The sequence below is a fragment of the Callorhinus ursinus genome, unplaced genomic scaffold (genome assembly GCF_003265705.2).
Source record: "Callorhinus ursinus isolate GAN/ISIS: 27379988/994484 unplaced genomic scaffold, GSC_fseal_2.0 scaffold67, whole genome shotgun sequence".
Taxonomy (NCBI): domain Eukaryota; kingdom Metazoa; phylum Chordata; class Mammalia; order Carnivora; family Otariidae; genus Callorhinus; species Callorhinus ursinus.
The window spans coordinates 1,827,076-1,834,520 of NW_027397129.1; the positions used below are offsets into that span (position 1 = coordinate 1,827,076).

The 7,445-nt window shown below is 35.6% G+C and overlaps 1 pseudogene; it reads left to right on the plus strand.

The window, feature by feature from the left end:
- Window positions 1–3,444: 3,444 nt before the first annotated feature.
- Window positions 3,445–3,542, plus strand: LOC112835600 (U6 spliceosomal RNA; annotated as a pseudogene).
- The last annotated feature ends 3,903 nt before the right edge of the window (window positions 3,543–7,445 follow it).

A 7,445-nucleotide genomic window follows, 5' to 3' on the forward strand; every position in this document is an offset into this window, starting at 1 on the left:
TAGGAAGGCCACTGATTTCTGTGCATTGATTTTATACCCTGCCACTTTACTGAATTCCTGTATGAACTCTAGCAGTTTTGGTGTGGAGTCTTTTGGGTTTTCCACCTAAAGTATCATATCATCTGCAAAGAATGAGAGTTTGACTTCTTCTTTGCTGATTTGGATGCCTTTGATTTCTTTTTGTTGTCTGATTGCTGTGGCTAGGACTTCTAATACTATGTTGAGTAGCAGTGGTGATAGTGGACATGCCTGCCGTGTTCCTGACCTTAGGGGGAAAGCTCTCCGTTTTTCCCCATTGAGAATGATATTTGCTGTGGGTTTTTCATAGATGGCTTTTATGATATTGAGGTATGTACCTTCTATACCTATACTTTGTCAAATGCTTTTCTTGCATCTGGGTATTTACCCCAAAGATACAAACGTAGGGATCCGAAGGGATACGTGCACCCCAATATTTATAGCAGCAACGTCCACAATAGCCAAACTATGGAAAGAGCCAAGATGTCCACCGACAGATGAATGGATAAAGAAGATGTGGTATATATATATACAATGGAATATTATGCAGCCATCAAAAGGAATGAAATCTTGCCATTTGCAATGATGTGGATGGAACTGGAGGGTATTATGTTGAGCTAAATTAGTCAATCAGAGAAAGACATTTATCATATGACCTCACTGATATGAGGAATTCTTAATCTCAGGAAACAAACTGAGGGTTGCTGGAGTGGTGGGGGTTGGGAGGGATAGGGTGCCTGGGTGATAGACATTGGGGAGGGTATGTGCTATGGTGAGCACTGTGAATTGTGTAAGACTGTTGAATCACAGACCTGTACCTCTGAAACAAATAATACATTATATGTTAAACAAAAAAAAAAAAAGAAGAAGAAGATAACAGGAGGGGAAGAATGAAGGGGGGGAATCGGAGGGGGAGATGAACCATGAGAGACTATGGACTCTGAGAAACAAACTGAGGGTTCTCAAGGGGAGGGGCGTGGGGGGATAGGTTAGCCTGGTGATGGGTATTAAAGAGGGCACCTTCTGCATGGAGCACTGGGTGTTATATGCAAACAATGAATCATGGAACACTACATCAAAAACTAATGATATAATGTATGGTGATTAACATAACATAATAATAAAAAATAATAATACATTCATCTTTTCTTATTTATTAATTGACCCAAGCTTTGTAATATGGTGCCTTTCAAAGTATAAACTATAGACACCTACAGCAGAAAACTCACTTGATCCTTGGTAAAATGTAGATTCCGAAACTCAGGCTATATCTGCTAAATGAAAGTAGAGCCTAGGAATCTGAATTTTGACAAACACCTCCAGCTTAATTTAATGCACAGTAACATCTAACCGTATCACTAACATGACACCTGGCTGTGGTGAGTTAGACAAGAGTGCTGCTGATAGAAGGTTAGTACATACTGACTCGTGTCTGCTGAAATTTGTGTCAGTGTTTGCCAAGGCACAGTCCTCAGGGTCCTGCTTGCTGGAGATGCTCTAGAAAAAAATTTCTGTGCTCAAATACATTTGTGATACAACCAAATTATTTATTTATCTTAGATAGCCCCAGTGAATATTAACAGAGTAAAGGTTCTGAGTAGTCCTACATTAAAAGTAAAACTTTAAACCAGCATTTCCCAAACTTATTTAACTATGAAACCCAGCATTTCCCAAACTTATTTAACTATAAAACCCTTCATTATCATAAACCTATTAACATAGTATAGAATGAGTATATTAATATGAGTACATTTAGAAAATAATGTTCTAATGTTTTGCTGTTAAATATGGTGTTGGCATTTATCATATTATTGAATTATTTTCCATTTTTAGTTCATTAAGATTTTTTATTTATTTTTATTTTTAAAGATTTTTTTAAATCATAGATATATTGGAATATATTTTAAAATGAGGGATATAACTCATTTGAATAACATAACTCATATAACTCATGAAAAGTAACAAAAAACATTGAGATTCCATGTTTTCTTAAAAAATTGTTCAATTTGTTGTGTTATTACTTATGATCTAAATAACTTTATAAGAAGAAATCCACCAACAAAATTTAGTTGACAAATTGTGAGTCATAAAACAGTAAAATACAGCTCAGTTCTCCTGTTAGAATGTTAAAAAATTTTATTTGATAACTAAGTGGTAAATAATTGGACACAATACTAGCAGATCAATGTGACTTGTAAAGCAACCATCAGCAGTTACAATTCAGATTCTGTTTTCAAGGATTTCCTCATTAATGTGGCATTCCACTTCCTGTCACACAGGTGATGTACTCTCCATTATCTGGCATTGGATTCACTGCACTGTAGATTTATTTGTGAGATTCTGAGCCCATCTTTGTCACCTCACACCAGACTGCTGAGCTAGCCCCTGATCCTAAGACACTGGAAACACACTGAAAACATCTTAGTCTGTCTGCTCAAATTTTACCCAAGTAGCATTCCTTCTACCTACTTACAAATTGCAGCCAAGAAAACAAACTTTCACTTTTATATAGATAATGTTTCCAGAAATCACGATTTACTATATTTATGCATCAATTCACTTGACCTTACTGATACTACTTTCACCTGTTTATCCATCATAACCTCCTTATTACCTTAGAAACCTCTAACTTCTCTTTAGAGTTTTAAATAAAATCAAGCCCATTTATGGAAGTACAGACATGGAATCTTTTTAAAGCTGACAATGAGCATGATACAAGCAGTAATAATATAAGGTAGAAATTATTTGCTTTAAAGACTGTATCAAATATTATAAAATGTCCCATTGTGAAAAGCAGTTTAGTACAGAATTAGCAATCAAGGCTTTTTGCCAGCCTCCTTAGGAGCTAGCTATTAAAACTTGTTTGGAACCTTAGCATGAGAAAGCCTGCAGCAACTTAAACTACTGTGGTTCATCTGAAATGCATTTATAGTTATGAAAAGCACAGCAAAACATCTGCAAAAGAAAGAAAGCACTAGAGGTTTAGAAGGGCAAGTTGGTAACGCTTTCCAGAATTATCCCAGGGCCTGTCAGGGAATGTTAAAAAAGAGGCTTCCCCAACAGCTGCCAGAGACAGAACTGGAGCTGCCAAGACTTAAAGGAAGCAACACAGGGTGGAAGGACCCAAGGGATTTCTATCTTGTAAGCTCAGAGTGAGGAAACGTAGATAGGCGCTAACCTCTGAAGTAGAGGAATATAAAAAGAAATAGAATGGGTTGAGCCTTGTATAATCAACACAATCTGTACACAAACAAGAGGATATATTCCATAATATGCAAAGTACTCAGTACAGTGATTTCCAAAGAGTACTTTCTTAGTTGCTAATTTAGATGGAATAAAACTAAATTTACACATGTGTTAATAAATTAGGAGCTTGATCAGAAAGATTCAAAAATGCATTTGCAAAAGAAAATAGAATATATGAGTGCTTGCTTTGGCAGTGCATATACTAAAATTAGAATGATACAGAGAAGATTAGCAGGGTCCCTGCACAAAGATGACACCAAATTTGTGAAGCATTTTATAAAAAGAAAAGAAAAAATAGAATATATGAGTGGAAAGTCAAAAAAGGCAGCATGGAAAATTCCAAGTAATTAATACTCTTAAAGATTGACAAGCACTTGAGTCAAGTTCATGATAAATTCAGAAAGCATATTCAGGAATTTAAGAAGACATCAACTAATATTGATGGGTTATTTTTGCCTCAATTTATCCTAGCCAAGTCATTTATCCTCTCATTCCTCTTTCTTATAATCTTCTAGGTCATTCATAGGCCAAATATATGTTAAATGGAAATTTACAGAGATTTATGTTAAGAAATTTACAATAAAATGTAAATCTATGTTGATTATATTTCCATCATTAAGTGTTTAGTAGTAACTTTAGACACACGGTAGAAATAATGTACAGAAAGTTCAATGCATTTATTCTATGAGGAGTTATAAATCTAAGATTATACAGATAGCTGTCACTGTCTCTTAATGTATTACAAGACAGTGTTGGTAGCTGCTATGCATTTTAAAGGTTGTTTTGTTACCAAAAAAGCTGGATAATTGGATATTAGAGAGCTTACTTAAAGCCATACTCTCTGAACCCAATAAAATATACAAATAATTTTTAAGTTCCAATATAATTCATACTACTTTCTATATTTTAATGTTAGATAAATCTGGACTCCTAACTAAATAAATAAGTTGAATGGTAAATCTTAATAGGGTGATGATAATGTGTTCACATCAGAATATTTATCCAAGAAGAAGTCAGAACAAAGTAAAAAACCCTTGTGTTACACATTTCTATTGTGTGTTTTTAGAGAACATTACCCAAGGATGTTTATCCTGGGGGCACCTGGGTGGCTCAGTCGGTTGGGCGTCTGCCTTGGGCTCAGGTCATGATCCCAGGGTCTTGAGATCGAGCCCCACATCAGGTTCCCTGATAGGTGGGGAGCCTGCTTCTCCCTCCCTCTGCCGCTCCCCTGGCTGTGCTTGCTCTCTATCTCACTCTTTTCTCTCTCTGTCAAATAAATAAATAAATAATAAAATCTTTAAACAACAACAACAAAAAAAGGAATATTTATTTCAAACATTGTTTCAAGCTTAAATCTTCATGGAATTTACACAGGGTTTTTTATAAGGGTTTCATACTGATGTTGAGAACTTTGTAAATCTGATGACAGCTCTCAGGTCCATCAGATGAAGGAATATTTGCTTAATAGGAAACCCCCTGTTGTGGACTGAATTGTGTCCCTTCAAATGTCTTATGTTGAAGTTCTAACCCCCAGTACCTCAGAATGTGACTATGCTTTGAAATAGGGCCTGTAAAGAGGTAAATAGATTACTGAGGTCATAAAGGTAGGGCCCTAATCTGTTAGGATTGATGTCCTTATAAGAAGAGGAAGAGACAACAGAGATGTGCACTCACAGAGAAAAGACCATGGGAAGATGGCAAGAAGACAGCCATCTGCAAGCTAAGGAGAAGGCCTCAGGAGAATGAACCCTGCTGACATCTTGATCCTGGACTTCTAGCCTCCAGAACCATGAGAAAGTAAATATCTGTTGTTGAAACAACTCAGTCTGTGGTATTTTGTTACACTAGACTTAGCAAACTAATACACATGCCTTAAGGTCACAGTTCTCAAGTAAAGAACAAAAAGAGGATGATCTCTGATACTTTGTTAATATCTGGCTCTTGATAATTGATGCTTTCTTAGAAAGTAAGCTGTAAGCCTGTACAATTTATATTAAGAATAATATAGTTTAACAATAATTTTCAAACACAAATTTTAGCTAGAAGTTCCAGAAAGCAAATAATAGTCAAGAAACCTGATTATAACCTGCTTAGTCAATTTACCAGTCATGAGACCTTGTGCAAGTCACTTAAATTCTTTGAACCTTGGTTTATATAGAAAAGGAGATAACAAGCCCTGTCTTGCTCACCACAAAGTGTTATGAGGATCAAAATTAACAGAATGTAAAAGTATTTTGAATTTGCAAAGCTCTATACAAATGTAAAGTCTTTGTTTTAGTAAAGGGCAAGGATTGCTGAACACTCACAAAGGGGTCTTTTTATCCACCCATATTCATCAAATGTTGGAGAATAACTGTAAGGTAATACATTGTATACTCAACAAAAACTGCAGGGGAGAACAGACCTAAGAAGCCCATTGTCCTGTGATATACTTTGGTAGTTAAAAGTATCAGCTTGACACAGAAAAGAGTAAGTCTAAGCTCTGTCACTTTCAGACTAATGCAATTCTTTAAACCTTCATTTCCTCATTTGTGAAGTGGGGAAAATAATATTTACCTCATATATTATTTACCATAGTAATTGAGATAATAACAAATGTAAAGGAGGAAACACAACATTAGCACAATATATGGTAAGCACTGAATAAGTGTTGGTTATGATTATTATTAATAATATTATAATTATTTCTAAGAACCTAGACATTATTCAGGAGACTATGAGTGCTCTCACACTTTCCCAAACCACAACTACATTATATCTTAATGCCCTCAACTCTCACAGACAAGCCTTGCAGAATAACTAAAGAAATGCAAAACTTAGAAAATGATCATGGAAAGGAAATGTTCAAAAGGAAAAGGTGCGTGTGGTTTTCATTTTCCTGAAAAAGAAGCCAAATCCCAAGTTTGTAGTGTCGGGAAAAATTGAATGATACAACCCAACTTTGGATTCTACATTAGAGGATTCTACAGGTGGGCAGGCATAAACTATAGTGAAGCTAATCAGATTGTCACAGGTCAGCATTTGAGTGTTGAGGTTCAAACTGAGTTAAAACAAAGAAACAGCAGAATGGAAGCCAGAAGATGAGGAAAAGGAGAGCAGATGAGGTGGTTCACACAAAAGCATAGCTGGGCTAGTATACAAAAGGTGCCTGTTTGATGGTCTGCTTTCTGTGCTAATTCTAACATCTTTGTGAATACAAGTAATAAGGACTAGTAAGAGCATGCAGTATGGGTAAATGGGACAGTGTTCTCTAGGTGCTGTTGAATACAGAAGAGATTCTTGATCAACAGGGAGTCTTAAGAGTTCTAAAAGCCCCCTTAGATATTTTTCCATGTGTATGTGAATCCAAAAAATTCTAGATATCTAGATAGTATGTTGATCAGGCACAGCAGTAGGAACCAGCCTGAGGTTCTAGACAATCCAAATTTTGATCTTGGTATATGATATATATGCTAACTGTGCTCATCATGAATTTTGCAGATATTCTTTTCTATTTATGTTAGGATTAGCTAAGGGAGAAGGTACAATGAGAAGGAAAAGGGAGGCCTTGATAAAAATAATTAGTAACATAGAGTATTTATCACATGTTATTCTAAATGCTTTATACATGATTACCCCATTTAATCCTCCCAACATTCCTGTGAGGTAGGTATTATTATTGTCTTTATTTTTCCAGATGGTAACCCAAGGCATGGTGGGATTAAGTGACTAGGAAGTAGTGAATCCAGGATTCAAAACTAAGCAGTTGATCCCCAATTTCCTTAGCACCCATACTGAGCATCTTATAGTGACTCAATAAATATTTGTCCAATCTGTGAGTAAATAAATGTTGAATGTTATAAAAGGTTAATTATATGTGTACACTCTGATCCTCTTAGTTTGCAAGTACACTGGCTATAAAAAAGTGTTTTCTACAGTTCTTGTACCTACTACCTCTTGCCCCACAGCCAGTGCTTACAGATCATTGGTCCTGATGATGGAAATAAGAATTAGATTTAATATCTAATGGACAAATCACACTTATGTCCATAGCAGCACTCTTTATTTTATTCCCCAAACCTGCTTCACCTTCAGTCTTTCTGATCTCAATTAATCTTATTGACTTTATCTTCAAAATATTCCCAAATCTGACCATTTCTCACTACTCCTGCCACCACCACCAATGATCTTCTGGGTTATTG